The sequence below is a fragment of the Delphinus delphis genome, chromosome 8 (genome assembly GCF_949987515.2).
Source record: "Delphinus delphis chromosome 8, mDelDel1.2, whole genome shotgun sequence".
Classification (NCBI taxonomy): Eukaryota; Metazoa; Chordata; class Mammalia; order Artiodactyla; family Delphinidae; genus Delphinus; species Delphinus delphis.
In genome coordinates, this window is record NC_082690.1 from 15,011,239 (window position 1) to 15,028,982 (window position 17,744).

At 56.7% G+C, this 17,744-nt stretch overlaps 1 protein-coding gene across 4 annotated transcripts in view; it reads left to right on the top strand.

The window, feature by feature from the left end:
- Nucleotides 1–17,744, top strand: part of NECTIN1 (nectin cell adhesion molecule 1) — a 68,492-nt gene that overhangs the window by 33,337 nt on the left and 17,411 nt on the right. The window contains exon 2 of one of the 4 annotated variants that reach the window (XM_069540907.1): nucleotides 6,197–6,276. The exons of 2 other annotated variants lie outside the window; for them this stretch is intronic. The gene's annotated coding sequence lies outside the window, so the exon portion shown is untranslated. Of the gene's footprint in view, nucleotides 1–6,196; nucleotides 6,277–17,662; nucleotides 17,733–17,744 lie in introns of those variants that run through there. One more of the 4 variants, XM_069540906.1, reaches the window with a different exon arrangement.

A 17,744-nucleotide genomic window follows, 5' to 3' on the forward strand; every position in this document is an offset into this window, starting at 1 on the left:
TATTTATACACAGAATTCACCCACAACATTTCAGTTTTCCAATAGCATCATTAATTACCCCAGTAATTAAACCCAATTAGCAGTTGTAGGGGCCTTTCTGAGTGAGGAGCCATTAGCCGGGGTGAAAATGCATGGGAATGAGAGAGAAAGAAAACCCACCCTTTCCCAGCATTAAAAATGAAAGCCCGAGACAGCACTGCAAAGCAGAGGGCCCCAATTAAAGCTGGGGCCTCACTCGTTAAGCTAATTTGACATGCCATCCCACCCAGCAGCCTCTGATGGGAAGCCCGCTGGTAGAGCTGGCTGGGAGATGTGTCCAAGCTTCCTGCTCACCTTGTGGGCTAAGCTGGGCCCCCAAGTACCCCCTCCAGCCCCCTGCTCAGGGAGGGACATGAAGAGTCTGCCCATTTTTCATTGGCACCCGCTGCCCACTTCCGGGGGCTTCAGGTAGCTAATAGCCCAGAGTGGATGGGGCGGGGCTTGTGGAGGGGACGACGTGGTGGTGGAAGTGTGGTACAGGCCAGCTGGGAGGAGCAGGGATGAGAAATGAGAAGGAAAAGAAAAACCCGACATTTCTGGGGCCTTGGGAAAGGCAGGGGTTGCAGTCACTCTCCTGTCTGGGCCCGAGGCTGAGGGGACTCCCCCCGCACACCCGGGGATGGCGATGAAGAGTAAGTGAGGTTATATATGTCAATGCCTGACACATCATAGGTGCTTAACTGATGGTGGCCAGCGTTAGCCCTTTGCACGCCTGGTCCTCCTAGCTCCACATCCCCGGAGGCCCTGGGGGAAGATGTGAACACCAGGCTTCACAGGTGCGGAATCCCAGGGACAGAAAGAGGAAGATCCAGAGCCAGAGATCAGACTGGAAGTCGAGTTTCTTAGCTCCTGGACTGGGAGGAAAAGAGAGCAGAGGAAGAATGATTTGGGAGTGCCCAGAATTATCCCTTTGGCCAGGGCTGCCCTGGGCCCAGTAGTCCCGCTAGGAGTGGTGTTGGGGGGCTCAGCCTCACCCAGAGCCTGGATGAGAGGGGGGATGGTGTCTGCCTTCCCAACGAAGAGCCCTTCCCAGCCCCATCAGCATGGCTGCCAACAGACAAGGGTCCCAGGTGTCACGTGCACCCTCACCCACGATTCTGGGGCTCGGTAGGTGTGTGCTGGCCACTCGTCTCCTCATGGAGTGGGGAGGGGGGAGGCCGCGGGCAGCCGGTGTTGTTTTGAGGAGCATAGCCTCTGGAGCCAGCCTGCCGTGTCAAATAGGCTTCACCGACTATGTGACTTTGGGCAGGTTACTTGACCTCTCTGTTTCCTCATCTGTAAGATAGAGACAACAAATGGTACGTAGCTCCCGGAGTTGTTGTGAGGATTAAGTGAGTTAATATCTGTAGACATTCAGACCTCGGCCTGGCACAGACAGGTAATATACATGTGTTAACTGTTCTTACCGTCCACTGGCAGGGGGCTGGCAGGGGCCCAGCAGGGAACGTCATCCTTTGGTACTTTCTGTGCTAGGGAGGGAGGGGAGCATGTGAGACCCCTGGCTTCTGCTGCTAAGGGGCTGGGCTCAGCCTTGGGGCAGTTGTGGGTAGCAGGCAACACCCTTCCCAGACTTAGTAGAACGTGGGGGTCTGCTCCCCACCACACGTATACGCATCCCGCCAGGGGCCACTCCTGGCTTTTGGGGGCCGCTCTCGGCAATGCGGTGGGCAGGCGAGGAGGGCATGGGAATGGGAAGGAGAGGGAGGGCGGAGAAGGGAAGGGAAGCAGGTGGCCGCAGAGGCTGGGTATTGTGCCCTGCTGACTACGTGCTAGCTCTCTGCAAGGCAGGACGAGAAGCAGGTCCTGGCATGCCGGGCCCCTACCCAGTGACTCCTGGAACCCTAACAAGTCTGAGCTGGAAGTGGGACTGGGCGAGGTTCCTGATAGATTCATGTTGGGCAGAGGGATGGCGGGGGCGAGAGGGTGGGGAGAATGGGAAAGACCACCCCCCCAGTCGAAACGACGGCACTGCCCGTGTCGGGGGAGAGTGGGCAGGGCTGGGGGGAAGTGACCAGGGCTTGGGGTTTTCGCCTCCTGCCTCTTGGGTTCCCTCTCACCCCACCTGCCCTGGCCCGACAGGGTGGGAAGAGGACAGGCTGTGACAACGGCAGGGACCTTCTCCTCTCAGCATTTTGCCAAGAAAAGGGTGATGATTTCAGCGCCGCTGACAAAGGAAGTGGTGGAGAAACGAGGGGGAGGGAAGATGGCAGCCCCATGGGGCCAGGCAGGAGGGGTCATTTGGCACAGATGCCCTCACTCCATCCTTTCCCCGGCCAAAGAGGTGGATGTGCTCAGGCCCGTTTTACAGGTGAAACAGGCTGGGCTTCGGGGAACGTGTGGGACATGATCGTGGGTCCCACTGCTAGTGACGGCTGCTGCTGAAATCACAGCAGGACAAACTGGGTAGCATGTACCCCATCACCACCCCTTTCAGCCTCCTGGGCGCCGGGGAAGGGACAGCCCAGGAACTAGACATGTCTACAAGGTCCTGGGCCATGGGGTGGCGTGGGGAGAGAGCAGGATGAGCCCCCCGTCAGGCAGATCCACCCACAGAGGGAGGCCTTCTAGCTCAGCCAGCCTATCCCTGCAACTTGATGTCAGGACCCTTTGAAGACCCTGCTTTCTCTGGCCACCCCAGTCGGGGATTACTGGGTAGGACAAAAACCGTGAGCTGTGACTGCCTTCCTTCCGGGGTACCACAGAGCTGAGGCTGAGTTCAGATCTGGAGTGAGTTGAGGTTAGAACCACATGTAGGATTGTGCTTCACTCTGTGGTTAAAAGCAGGAAGAGGTTAGCACAAGTGTTAGGGTCGTGACCCAGGTCTGCGGTCTAGGTTGGCACTGACACGGCGACTTCGCTGGGGCTGGTTTGGGGGTTCATACTGCGGCTTGAGGAGAATGCTATTCTGGGTTACCGTTGGGGTAACAGTGAGTTGGGGGTGTCACAGCTAAGGGGTGTTAGAGAGGTTGGGGATCCAGCACATCCTGCTTATGTTTGGAGGAGAAATGGTCATTTTCACTTAAGCCGTGCGCTGGGGAGAGAAGCGGGGCTGGGGGTTGCAGCTGAGCCAGAGTGGGTTGAGCATGGGGCTGTGCAAGAGGAGGGTGTTCTGGATGTGACGGAAGGACCATTGAAAGACTCTCTCTTCCCTTTTCCCAAAGTTCTGCTCACCTGTTGCATCCCGTGACCCAGGCCACCCCAGGCCTCATTCAAATGCTACTCAGAACGAAGTCCGAATTTCTGAGGCATCGGGAAGTGTCTCCTCTGTGGGGTTTGGGTTCTCCCATCAGCCAAGGGAGCATAAGGACTGAGGTTTACCTCCTCTTCTCTACCCCAGCAGGCCCTCGGCCCTGACCTGAGGGACCCTAGCAGCCTGCCTTCCTGGCCCAGCTCCAGCCCCCCACTGGAGACCCTTTAGGGGAGGCCCCTGGGGCAACACTAGCTGAAGAAGGTCAATCAGAGAGAAACTGTGACCCGAGCATTTGCCGGTTCCCTGCTTCCTGCCCTCGCCTCTTGTCTGCACCCTAGACCCTGCCCAGTACGGTGGTTTAATGCTGCCCGGTGTGCGTGAGGTCAAGACTGCTCCCCGCCCGCCTGAAGCCCAGGAGCGGAGCTCATAGGGTGGCACGGAAGGCTTTCGGGGGATGGAGACAGTCCTGAACTGGGAGGTGTGGAGAGGGAGGCTGACCTGCTGACGTCTGGGGCCAGGTTGTGGCAACCCAGACATTCAGGAGGGGCTTCACCAAGGAGGGGCTGTGCAGGGAAGGGCCCTTCTGCTGCACCCGAGACACTTCCCCTGCACCCGAGTCCAGATGCAGAGGAGGCCCCGTCTGCAGGCCCGGGAGCACCCTCTTCCCATCCCCCATCCCCACAGTCAACAGAAAGCGTCCCAGGAGCCAACGCCCAAGGCCTGGCTCTGTCCTTGTACCATCTGTACAGGGAGGGGGCCCAGCAGAGACCCGGCCCCTCCTGCCCTGCCTGGCAGTATTACGTCTGAGCTAAGCCTTGGGCTGCAGTGTGGCTACAGTATTGCTCATTTGGTCCAGACGGACCCATGTGTCCTGCCCAGGGATGAAATAGCAAGTCTGGCGCCTGCAGCAGCCACCTTCTCCCTCTCAGGCCCCTTCTCCTTCTTAAGCCTCTTCAGAAGCAGGTAGAGGGGAAGAGGTTGTCCTGGGCCCTAATCACTGACCCCACGCCCTGCCAGGAGTCCAGGGTTGCCACTGTGCTGTGGCTACAAAGCGTCGTCGCAGAGGCGGCTGCGTTTCAGCACTAGGGACCAGTGAGACCGAGGCCTTCCTGTGTCTCCCCCCCGAACCCCAGCATCCCTCCTGAGACCCTCAGTGCTGCACCAGCAGGGCAAGTCCCGTGTAGTCCTGCCGCCCTGTCATTGTCCTCTGAGCAGCAGCGGCCCCACCCACCCTGCAGCCTGGACGATCCCTCCCACTCCAGCCCTAGAGTCCCTCCCGGCAGGAAGAATTCTGACCCTAAAGCCTTGCCCAGGAGGAGCCCCCAGAGGCGGGGTGGGCGGGGGCGACAGGACACAGAGCTGCCAGCCCACGTGGAGGAGGCTGGGGTGTGGACGGAGGTGCTGGGAGCCGAAAATGCCAGTCCAGGGTGCGATGGGCACAAGGGCTGGTGCTGTAGATGCCACAGGGAGGGGTGGTGTGTGTGTGTGTGTGTGTGTGTGTGTGTGTGTGTGTGTGTGTGTGTGTGTGTGTGTGTGTGTGTGCGTGCGCACTCATCTCCTGAGGCCTCGAGGCTGAACAACCTGCACAGAAGCAATCAGGCCACCTGCCTTAAAAGGAAAGACAGAGGCGAGCCAGGCCGGGGGTGAGAGGAGCAAACGGCAAAACTTAATGACTTTAATATGAAAGAATTTGCCACTAATTAAGCACAAGCACTCCACTAACGCAGAGAACACATGTTGTGGATTTCACTTAAGCAGGAACCAAATGAGGTGACAATCCTTCCGAAATGATAGCAGTTTACCAGCCGAAGGAAGATGCTGCCGACCTCATTTCTGCTCTTAGAAACACAGCCCTTTTGTCTTTGCGGCCTCTTGGCACTGAGTGTCTCCCTGTCTGCGCCTGTCCCCGACTCCCCCTTCCCCATGCTCTTCTGTCCTCTGAGGACTGCACACCACCCTGTCACCCATGTTCTGACAGCAAGCAGCAGTCAGGTGCAAACTCCCTAGGCCTCCTGTTCTCTCCACCTGTTCCCCCCAAACACGCACCTCCTCCACCGGGTCGGGAGCAGGCTCTCCAGACAGGAGCCGGCAGCTCCTCTGCCCCGAGAGAGATCAGGACACTTCCCCTCCGGAGTGCCCCCAACCCTCTTCCCCACTCCCCTCCTCACCCAGCGGACTAAGGTCTGCCCTGCGCATGCATCCCACACCCCAACACCCCTGCCTGAGCTCCCTGCCCTTTCCTCTAGGCCAGTGGTCTTAACTGGAGGCAGTTTTGCCTCCCGGGGAACACTCGGCAATGTCTAGAGATGTTTCTGGCTGTCACACCTGAGGGAGGCTGCTACTGCGTGGAGCGGGTAGAGGCCAGCGACGCTGCTAAATGCCCCACGGTGCACAGAACGGTCCCCACAGCGAGGGGTTATCAGGCCCCACGTGTCAGCAGTGCTGAGGCTGAGGGCCCCTGCTCCGGGGGAGTGGCCTAATCACAACAGGGACTTGCCCGAGATCACATGGTGGGTTGGTAGAGCTGGGATGGAAACCAGCTTACCTGACTCCTAGGTAGCTCCTTTCCCCAAGACTATAATAGTGACAAGAATACAACCACTTGTGTAGCATAACTGTGCCAAGCACTGTGCTAAGAACTGATGTGAATTATTTAATTTTCACATCCACCCCAGGAGACAGTCCTGTAAGTGTTCCCCTTTTATCCATGAGAAAACTGAAGCACAGAGAGGTTGATGCAACTTGCCCAGTCACCCAGCGAATAAGGAGCTGATATAAGCCTGGGTCTCTCTGCATCCAAAGTCAGTGCTCATGGATGAATGAATTACTTACGTCCCCCCGCCCGCCGCCATATTCCTCTTAACCGCTTCCCCATCAGTCTCCCACCCCAACCCTGCCCTTTTAGATTGAGCCTTCCCTGAAACTGGTACCATATACCCACCTGACTGCCTTCCCTTCCCCGTACAGGCCCAGCCCCCTGCCACTGGGGAAGGCAGCTGCCTGGGCGTCTGGAGCTGGGCACTGGGGTATCCGACAGGCCCCTCCTGGTAAGAGGTAGATCAAGAGACCTCCACTTCTAAACAGGTGGTGGCCACTGGCATGGAACCCACAGGGCTGGGACAATGCATCTGTCACCCCGGAGCCTTGGGAGGCTTGGGGAATTCTCCCTGTGTTCTCGGCAGCCCCCAGCCTCTCCCACCCCACACTAGCCTTCCGAGGAGGCTGCAGCCTACACTCCCCAAAATGTGTCATTAAAAACACACATTTGCTGAGGGGAATCCGGGCTGCCGTGTGTCTGCTGCAAGATATGTCGTCTGCTGCAGCCGGGGTGGAGACGGCCGGCGTCGGCCACAGAGAGGGGACCTGTCTGAATCCTGGCCTGAGAGCCGGGTGGTTCCAGGTCTTTGAAGCCTCAAAAGCCTGACCAGGCCGGGAGAAATCCAGGCTATGTAGTGAGGGGCGTGGAGCTGGAGAGCGTGCAGGCTTTGCAGGGCTGAGACCTCAGGAGCAGGGCCTCAGGGCCTCAGGGCCGCAGCTTGCTTGGGTGAGAAGAGTATTTTTCACCTTACGGTCTGGAGTGAGGAAGGAGGTGGGGCCGGGTGCTAGGAACTGGGGCAGAGGACAGAGGAAAGAATCGGGAGGTGGCAAGTGGGAAGCAAGCGGAGGATATGGGGTTGGGGGGCAGACAAGCGGTCACCCTTTGGGGATGTAGCTTCCTGGTTTCCATCAGGAAGGAGGAGACTCAGGCCCTGACCTGCTTCCCTTCCGTGCAGATGTGAGGCCTCACCTTCTGTCTCTGTCCTCCGGCCCTACCTGGCCACACCATGCTGTGTCCTCCTGTACAGGCCCCCCTCCTTGGCTAATGTGCAATTTCCAGGAAGGTGCAGTCGGACCTGAGAAATGGCTAACCCTGGCCTGGGACCCCAGCTGGCTCACAGCCTTCTCCAACCACTTGAGGCCCCCTTATGCTTACTAGGTGCCTGGCACTGGGCTGAAGTCCTGATCTTTCCGCTCAGTAGGGGAAATGCTATGACAGGTGTATGCTGAGGTCCTGGGACCCTCGGGATGTAGGAACACGTCACTCATGGGGGAAGGGGGAAAACCTCCCCAAAAGTCAAGGCTAAGGTCATTCAGGAAGGATAAAGAGGTGTGGGCAGGTAGCAGGGTATGTGGGTTTTATTGTTTTTTGTTTGTTTGTTTGTTTTGTTTTTAATTATTATTATTTTTTTTTTTTGGCTGTGTTGGGTCTTCGTTTCTGTGTGAGGGCTTTCTCTAGTTGCGGCAAGTGGGGGCCACTCTTCATCGCGGTGCGTGGGCCTGTCACTGTCGCGGCCTCTCTTGTTGCGGAGCACAGGCTCCAGACGCGCAGGCTCAGTAGTTGTGGCTCACGGGCCTCGTTGCTCCGCGGCATGTGGGATATTCCCAGAACAGGGCTCGAACCCGTGTCCCCTACATTGGCAGGCAGACTCTCAACCACTGCGCCACCAGGGAAGCCCCGGGGTATGTGTTTTTAATGGAAGGAAGAATGTGGCAGGGACCTGGTGGTCTTGTCCCACATGGCAGGAGAGAGAGAGCAGGCAGGGGAGAGGCAACTGGAGTCTCGGATGCCCGAGACGAGGTCCAGAGCCCAAAAGGACTTTGGACTTGATCCTGAGGGCTGTAGGAAGCCATGGAAGGGTTTTAAATCGAGAATGCTTTGTATTTTAGAGAGCAGAAAATGGATTAGAGGGGGAAGCCTGGAGGCAGGTATGTGTCCTTGGCATTATAGTACAGTAGACTGGGCGAGAGATGATGGTGGCCTGCACCAGGGGCAAGGCCTGGGGAGAAGGGTGGCAGGGACGAGATGGTAAGTGCTGGGTTCAAAGGAAAGGGGTTGGGATTTACTTCACTGGGGGTTCTCGGCCCAGGAATGTTGAGAAAATAAGGAAGTGAGCCTCTGCTGGAGGTGCGGGTGGGTAGGAAAGGGGCTGAGCCGGAGGGAGGGGACTTAGGAGGAGCCTGGATTGGGGCCGGTGGGGATGGAGAACAAAGGTGGATTCAGAAGCATTTAGGAGCTGGCGCCAGCTGCGCTTGGTGATTACGTGGCCGTGGAAGAGCCCCGTGTGCCCCGGCTCTGCCGTCGTGCAGCCTGAATTTTCCTGGCATTCCACTTAATCTGGGAGGTCTTCCTTGGAGGAGATGGGCAGTATACAGAGGTAGAGCACCCACTTGGTAGAGAAGTTCCAGAGGCTGATCCAGGGAAGGTGCAGAGCAGGGGCAGAGAGAGAGCTGGACAGGTGACGTCCAAAGTGGAGTCCTCCAGGGACATGGGGCCCAGCACTCTCGTTTTACAGAAAAGGAAACTAAGGTCAGAGAAGCAAACTGCCCTACCTAAGGCCGTACAGAAAAAAATGACCAAGTAGTGGGGGCCAGAGCCCACCTCTCCCAATTTCCAGTAAGTACCCTCCCTTCCCACCATCCAGCCAGAGGAAAGGTGACAGGTACAGGATGAGCAGTACAGAGAGGACCGAGAGGTGGAGCCTGAAGGCTAGAGACGGAGGGGGCAGAGCCGAGAGAGGCTCCCTGTTTCTGGGATGCCAGGAGTGGAGTCAGGAGCTGCTCAAGACCAGCCTACCCTGGGCTTTGGGGATGGGCAGCCAGTGTGAAAACAGGCTTGGAGGAGAGCCGTCCAGGTGTCCCTGGCCACTTGCTCCTCAGTGGGAGAAGGCAACACCCAGCTCCCTGATTCATCCCCAACCCCCGACCTATCCTCCTAGGGCTCAGGGAGAGATGGGACCAGAGCAGGCCCCACCGCCACCGCTCCCCGGGGGCTTCCGCACTGCCAGAGAGCAGGGCCCGCCCAGCCCGTCTGGAAGATCCCGGGCTTCCACTCTGGCTCTTTCTGGGGCTCTTCCCAGGCTGCCGCGCCCCCTCCTCTCCCAGGCACTGTGCTCACCCGCCCCAGGCACCGGGCGCCAGCCCCACAGCCCATCATTAACCAGCTCCATGTGGGGAGTTGAGGAGGGTGTGCATTAGCCAAGAGGAAAACATTGGCAGTTGCTGTGACCCCAGATGAGGGGTGGAGACGCCTGGGTTCGGACAGTAGCAATTAGCCCCTGGCTGTGGGATCATGGGATGTTAGCACCTCTGCTGGTAAGGTGGATGTGGAGGGGACGCAAGGCTCCAGGACACCTGGGGCCGTCCCGATAGGCACTGCTCCCAGAGAGAATCCCACCAGGCAAAGCCCCTGCACTGCAGGAGGCCGGGGGGGCATTAGTGCTGAGCTAACAGTGGCACCGGGCCGGGCTGCTCAGCCTGGACTCGGCCCTCACGCCTTCTTGCCATGTCCAGGCCCAGTGAGGGGGGGCTAGGGGTGCAGGGACGAGAGCTGGGCCAGCTGCCACTTCTCTGTTTCCTCACTGAGCCCTCTGCCCTGGCTCGCCCCGGACCCCATCCTGGATGTAGAGGAGAGGCTGGAGGTTGGAGATGCAGCCTGGGCACTTGGGGAGCTCCAGAACTAATAGGGAAACATGCCCAGGGCATAGATACAAGACAGGACAAGCTCAAAGGACTTCAGTGAGAGCCCTGCTCATGTGGGTTCTTGCTGGCAGAACGATTGGGTCCAGGCGACACTGATTGGGAAAATCTTCCCAGAGGAGGGGACCGTAGGAAGGGGATTCCTTCCAAATCTCACCCTCTACCTCACTAGCCTCTCCCCCCTGAGGTTAGGCCGTGACACCAGAAAGTGAGGAGCTAGGCAGCCCTGGGAGTTGACATTTGGAGAAGTCGCTGCACTGGGAGGAGGGGACCTATAACCTTGAGGTCACTGTGCTGACTCAGCAGGGTTTCGTCTGGAGGCTCTCCCCCCTCCAATGGGTGAGTCATTCCCACTTACCACTTAGCTGGTTTCTCACCGGATTTCCTGTTCCTTTCTACCAGTTCCAGGGCAGGGAACAGGGGAGCATCCCTGGAAAGCCCTAGAGATGGATCCCAAAGGATGCCGATTTCAGAGAGGCCCCTTCTGCAGGGCCCAGTGCCTCCCACCCAGGCCAGGCCTGCCACTTCAGCCCACCCGGGCAGAGTCTCAGGAAAGGAATGGGGCACCGAAGAAGAGGTAGCCTGTGCTGAATCCCCCGGCCCCGGCCCTCCCCTTCACCCACCACATGGGCCGAGTCCCAGCCTGCTCGGCTAGGGAGAGAGGGGTCTGAGGTTTCAAAGGTGGGGACAAACTGGTCGAGGTGGGTACGGGGAGGAGAGCAGCCCCCGCTCTGGGCCACACCCCGCTGCGTGGGAACCCGTGGCCCCAGCCTCGGATTAGCTCGATGGCAGGCAGGGCGGGCGGGCAGGGCCCTGGGGAGCAGGTTTGTCGGCCACAGCTGAGGAGCCTTTGTGTTTTGTTGCTGAGCTGGGGCTTTTGCAGGTCCGTGACGTCTCGGGGGCAGGCCTGATGCCTGCCTTGTTGGCTCAGCACTTCTGAGAAGCCACGAAGGCAGCCCAAACTGCCCGACCCCAGCGCCAGTGGGGAAACTGAGGCACGTATGCACAGGTCCCCGGGACCTGGGTCCCAGACCCTGGAGCTCATAGGGTGGCCAGGGAGAAAATAGGCAGGGCATGAGGTCAGGAAAAGAAACAGACTCATTCTTTGGTATCCTTAGGATGCAAGAACTCCTCTGCTGGGACTTCCCTGGTGGTCCAGTGGTAAAGAATCTACCTTCCAATGCAGGGGATGCTAAGATCCCACATGCCATGGGACAACTAAGCCCCCATGCCACAACTACTGAGCTCACGTGCCTCAACTAGAGAGCCCACGTGCCGCAAACTACAGAGCCCACACACTCTGGAGCCCACACGCCACAACTAGAGAGAAGCCTGCATGCCGCAATGAAGAGCCCAAGAGAAGATCCCGCGTGCCACAGCTAAGACCAGACACATAGAAAAATAATTAATTAATTAATTAATTAAATAGAATAGCATTTTTAAAAAAAGAATAAGAAAACTGGAGAGAGAGAAAAAAGAACCCCTCTGCCAAGGACACAGGTCCCAGTGGATCTCTTCACCCTCACTCCCCACCGCCCTGGCTTTTTCCTGCTCTGTACATAGCAGCCTCCTGCAGGTGCCCCCAACCTTGGCTCCCAAAAGTCCCTGTTTCTGACCTTGCACCTGACACGTAGTCACTGGACTCCAATGTGGGCTCCAGCCCTGGCCCCCAGCCCCTTGACCCACCTGCCCGCCAAGCCCCGCACAGGTAGCCCGCAGGCACTGTGGCTGCAGTATTGTAACTGGTATTTTTGTGCCATTTCTCCACAGGAGCAATGGAGGCACTGAGATTACACAGGAGGGACACCACCCAGAATGAGGCCCTGGAGCATTAGATTGAGAACCTGAGTCTATTTTTTTAAATTAATTAATTTATTTATCTTTGGCTGTGTTGGGTCTTTTTTGCTGTGTGCGGGCTTTCTCTAGTTGCGGCGAGTGGGGGCCACTCTTCATTGTGGTGCGCAGGCTTCTCATTGTCGTGGCTTCTCTTGTTGCGGAACACGGGCTCCAGGCACACAGGCTTCAGTAGTTGTGGCACGTGGGCTCAGTAGTTGTGGCTCTCGGGCTCTAGAGCTCAGGCTCAGTAGTTGTGGTGCACGGGCTTAGGTGCTCCACGGCATGTGAGATCTTCCCGGATCAGGGCTCGAACCTGTGTCCCCTGCATTGGCAGGCGGACTCTTAACCACTGTACCACCAGGGAAGCCCCCCTGAGTCTATTTTTATGGCAGGTTAGGAAGAGCACTGGGCTGGGTCCTGCTGTTCTGTGTTCCTGAGCAAGTGACCCAACTGCTCTGGCCCCTTGTCTCCTCCTTTGTAAAATGATGGGTTGCATGGTCCATTGAGCTCCACTGTGCTACCATTTTGGTGGTCCTGGTTCCCACATCTGGGACAGCCTCTGCTTCTCATGTAAGAGGGAGCCTGTGGGGAAGAAGAGATGGTACCTTCTGTGGACCAGCCCTAGCTGCTTGGGGAACGAGAGAGAGTCTGTAGAGTACTCTCCAAGCCCTGGACCCTGCCAGCATCAGCCGTGACATGATCAGCTCAACCCAAGGTCAAACCTGCTCCTTCCCTCTCCCACAGAGACTTGCAGTCTATTTGGAGACGGGAGGATACAGTAGAAAACATGCCAAACACACATGCCAGGAAACAAAAAAGGGTACAGATTCATGTTATATGCAGTTGGGCAATGAATAGACGTGTCAGCTAAGTAGGAGGAGTCCAGAAGGACTTCCTGGAAGAGGGGGACTAGAAGCACACATACAGTGCCTAGTACTGGGTAGGTGCTCGATAAATATTTGTGGGTTTTTTTGTTTGTTTTTCTTTTTTGTGGTACGCGGGCTTCTCACTGCTGTAGCCTGTCCCGTTGCGGAGCACAGGCTCCGGACGCGCAGGCTCAGCGGCCATGGCTCATGGGCCCAGCCGCTCTGCAGCACGTGGGATCCTCCTGGACCGGGGCACGAACCCGCGTCCCCTGCATCGGCAGGCGGACTCTCAACCACTGTGCCGCCAGGGAAGCCCTCGATAAATATTTGTTGAATGAAGTGCCGGGAAGGGAGGCCTCCTGCTTCATAAATGAGAAATGATGATGCTGATGATGGTGATTGTGATGATGATGATGGTGATGATGGTGATGTTGATGGTGGTGATGATGATGATAGCAGCTAACATTTACTGAGCACTTAATTTTGTGCTAAGTGCTGTCCTCGAGTTTCACATTTACTCGTTTAATCATTACAACAACTTTTACAATAGGTATTATTATAATCCCCATTTTACAGATGTGCATCCTCAGTGCAAACTGAGGCACAGAGAGGCTAAGTCATTTGCCCAAATTTTCACAGCTCGTAGGTGACAGAGGGGGCATGCAAACCCACACTGTCTGGCTCTTCACAACCCACCATACTGCCTGATGGGGATGGGGACCTTCTCTTCAGAGGGTGGGAGGAGCTTGGGCAAGGTAGGGGAGACATAAGCATCAGTTTTCGGGCTGTCAGGGCTGGAGTGCTTGGTGGAGAGGCACGGACCAGCCGAGGAAGGGGGCTGTGTGGTCTCCCAGGGGACTCCCCTGCAGTGCACCCCTTCTCTCAGGCCTTCCAGAGAAGGCTTACAATCCACCTCGTCCTGCACAGAGGAGGGCCCTTCTCCTGGGTCCCTGCCCTCAACTAGCCCTGTCTCACTTTCCAGTGGCGCCTGCAGCAGTCTGACCCTGGCTGTCAGAGCCACTGCGGTAGAGTGTGCCCCGCTCTCTGAAAGCCTCCCAACCTGCCCAATCTAAACAATGAGGGACATACTCCCCTCACCCCCGCATCCCCCAACCAAGACACGTGGATTGGGTTCCGGGTCCCTAAGCCTAAAGTGGGGGGAAAGGTAAGGGAGGGTCTTCAGCCCTTACCAGTCTTCTCAGCCCCTCCCAATTCCACAGCTCTAGGATCCCCGCCCTCAGTGACCCCAAACCCCATATTCCAAGCGTTCCCTTATGCCCACCCGCCAGGGTCGCCTCACCGGCCCTGCTAACAGCAGCGGTTCTAGGTGCTTTCACCAAAAACATTTTTACTGCAAACATTTTGCCACATAATTAATTGGCCATGAGGCAATTTTGCCATGAAAGAGAAAATAACTGGTTGACAGTTTGGTTTGACAGTTCGGTTTCAACTAGCTGAGATGCGCTAGCATTTCTTCCAGTTAGTGACGTTACTGATGGCTTTATCAAGCTGACAGAAGATGACGGTTTTCCCCAAGAGTTGGTTTTGTATTTTGAAACACACTACGTTGGAGGAGAAAGAGGCCAAGGGCCTCAAAGGCACAGAGTTGAGCCTACATTTCCCATAGAACTTTTTGGAAAGTCTATCAATGGACGTAAGACAATGTGCTGAGAACACACAGCAGTGCAGAGGCTCTCCCAACGCAACACAAAGTTCAGTTACAAACATGCACCCTAGTGTTCGGAAACTGATACCTCTCTGAATGAAGGAAGGCATTTTAGCAGAAAAGAAAAAGTTCGATACCCAATGAGGAGACGAATCAACAAATGTATAAAATAATATGAACGAAAGACTTGGAAGACAAGTGCTTACTGCTTAGACAAGTACAACCCACAAAAGAAAATCAGTTCTTTGCACGGTATTGCCATGCATCTACACACATTTTATTTATTTATTTTTAATTTTTGGCTGCATTGGATCTTCATTGCTGTGCGCAGGCTTTCTCTGGGTGCAGCGAGCGGGGGCTACTCTTCGTTGCAGTGTGTGGGCTTCTCACTGCGGTGGCTTCTCTTGTTGCAGAGCACGAGCTCTAGGCGCACGGGCTTCAGTAGTTGCAGCACACAGGCTCAGTAGTTGCGGCATGCGGGCCCTAGGGCACACGGGCTTTAGTAGTTGTGGTGCGTGGGCTCAGTAGTTGTGGTACACGGGCTTAGTTGCCCCTCGGCATGTGGGATCTTCCTGGACCAGGGATTGAGCCTGTGTCTCCAGCATCGGCGGGCAGATTCTTAACCACTGCACCACCAGGGAAGTCCCTACACACATTTTAAATTCAAATATTTTGTATTTTGCAATAAGGTCTTTTTAATTTTGTTACTCATTTCTCCTGTTTCATTATGGCCTTTTTAATGTCCCTCATTTAAACTTTATTATTTTATCTTTTTCGGCAAAATTGACTTATGGACAATTAGTTATGCGGCAAGAAATGTGGCAAAGGCATCTGTGGCAAAGATGCTTACAGTGGAAATAGCAGACAAGGCTAACAGTAAGCTGTAGGCAGAGAGGCCCATGTCAGGATGCACCTGCCGGCTCCTTAGAGGTCCTCCCGCCTCCTGCCCGCTCATCTCGGGGGCAGAGGGGCAGGAGCCCAGGGAACCCACTTAGTGCGCAGTGAGCGGGCACCCAGGCACCTTCCTCGCTGCCCCGCCTGCCATGGGGTTGCTTCTGGGAGAGTCACACAGGAGAGGAGACAGCAGCCTCAACCCCAAAACAGACGTGGGATGGGGAGGGCCACCTCAGCCTGGTGAGGCGCTGATGAGAGGGGGCTTCTGGGGCACCTGAGCCCCTTGCAGAAGCCTCTCCTCCCCACGCCCAGGCCGCAGTCAGCCGTCTCCCCTCCTGGCTCACAGCTCTGCAGAGTGAGGTCACTGCTGAGGACGTGGCGAACGAATGTCAGCCTGTGCTCCAGGCCCTGAACGCTGCCTGTCCCTACCTCCCCAGGGGGTGAAAGGAGATGGGGTGGCAGCGGACTTGGTGGGCTGTGTCCCACTGTAGGCCCCACTGTGCCCTGGTACCAATCCCAAGGTAGATCTTGGTGCCCACACCCCTACCCACCCCCCCACCATGGCCCGAGCCTTCCCAACTGGCTTTTCCTGTTCCCGCCTTTGTGTGGTGAAAGTTCCCCAATTATACCCACATTATCTCAGCTGCTGGGCAGCCTCCAGCAGGCTTGGTGAGTAGAGGCTGGGCGTGTTGGAGGGAGCACCCACTTACCCTGCTGGAAGGCCTAGGGCTTAGCCGCTTGCCAACTGGCCAGTCAGCAGGAGTACTGGGCTTACTGGCCCACTGACTTCACTGTGGGACTGTGTCTGGGGTGAGGCCACAGCTGGGCTGGGCTGCAGTTCAGGGAATCAGACTGGCCAGAAGGGACCATTGGCATCGTGGAGTCCAGCCTGCTCCCTTACAGGGGAGGAAAAGAGGGCTCGGGAAGGGGAAGTGACCCGCCAAGGTGCCAGGGTGAGCTCAAGACGGAGCCGGGCTAGAAGCCAGCCCTCCTGACCCCCTGCTGGGTGTCTCCGGCATGGTTCTCCCACCAGCCCACAGTGTTCTCCACCGGGGACATGTCAGAACCCCCCAGACCGGCCAAGGGGACGGCTGGAGGGGTGGGGTGGTGGTACCCCAGGTGGACCTTGAAGGGCTGTGTGGACGTGAGCGGGCATAGAGGAGGGAACCATCAGGGAAGCTTTCAGAGCGTGGCGAGGGCCTAGCTTGGAGGGCCAAAGATATACTTATTCAGCAGGCATGTCTTGAGTGCCTACTGTGTGCCAAACACAGGGGATACCGCAGTGCCTGGAGAGACCTGGCCTGTACCTTCTTGAGGGGAGGCGTGGGGGCCAGCACACTTCACTGACCATGGTCTCGGGACCCTTCAGAAGAGTGTGGCCTGCTCACACCTCCATCACGCAGAGGCAGGCGTAAGCCCCGAGTTCCTAGTCTGCAGCAGCAGACTCCCTTGGAGGGAGGCTGTGCGTTTAGGCCATCCCTCGGGCTCTGGGTCAGTCCAGGGCCTGACACTGATGTTACTGATGGCACTCAATAAAGTAACTGAGTGAAATAAGAATGGAAGGACGGCTGATGACAGAGCTCAGGAGCGAGCCCACTGGAGTGAATGACTGAGCCAAGTTCAGAGTTAAGGAAAAGCTCAAACAGAAGCCACTTGGTAGGGAGGGAGACTAGAGGGGATTTATTCATTCATTCGATGTCACTGATCACTCCCTCCCTCTTGCAAACCTCTCCTCTCACGGCTTCCGGTGCCATTTGTCTGGCCACAAATATTTACTGAGCACCTACTGTGTGCTAGATAATGGGCTAGGCGCTGGGGCTCCAGGGATGGAAAAGACACAGACGCTGCTCTGGAGGAGCTCACCGTCTGGCAGAGGAGAAGCCAGAGGTGTGAACAACCACATTCCCAGGCAGAAAAGAGCTGTAATAGGGTTGGGAGGATCAGGGAAGCTTCCCAAAGGAGGCGGCCTGAGTGGGATATCCATAGGTGGGAAAGGGGCAGGGCCTTCCAGGGAACGAGAGGAACAGGCCTAGACATGTAGCATCTAGGGCTCTGTGCTCCTTGGAGGCTGGGACTGAATCGCTCATTGACGTAACTCCAGTGCTGATAATAGACTCAGAAATTGATACCTAAATGGGAAGAGGGAGAAGGAAACACAGAAATATGGCACGTTCTGAGCAGGGGTCCAGTCTGACCTGGTTGGAAGGCCTCATGTTTGGAGAGACGTGGACAGAAAGGCAGGACCCAGGTGATGAGGACGTCAGATGCCAAGTTAAGACATCCAGGCTTGATTGTGAAGGCGAGTTAGAGCAGAGAGGCTGAGCCTCGTGCAGCCGCCTTGCTGGGTAAGAGGGGCCAAGCCAGTGCACCCCAGGGCCCGGGCCCTCAGCCCTTCCTGAGTGGAGGTGGCCATAATGATGGCCACTGTGGGCCCCGGTGCTCCCCCAGCGCTTCCTGCCTCCTGACACTTTCTCATCCGTCGTACCATTTGGTTCTCCTAGCAACCTGTGAGCTAGAGAGGACTGCATTACCCGCCCCATTTATCAGACGAGGGAACCGAGGCCCAGGAAGGTGAAGCAGCTGGTGGCTCCTCTGCTGAGCCTCTGCTCAAAAAACAGCACATTCAACCCTCCTCAAAAATCAGGGTGTGGACGGTATTTACTGCCATGGAGTGACACTGATGATATATCACTAAGTGAAAAGACAGTTTATGGAACAGATTACGGTACGCTTCTGA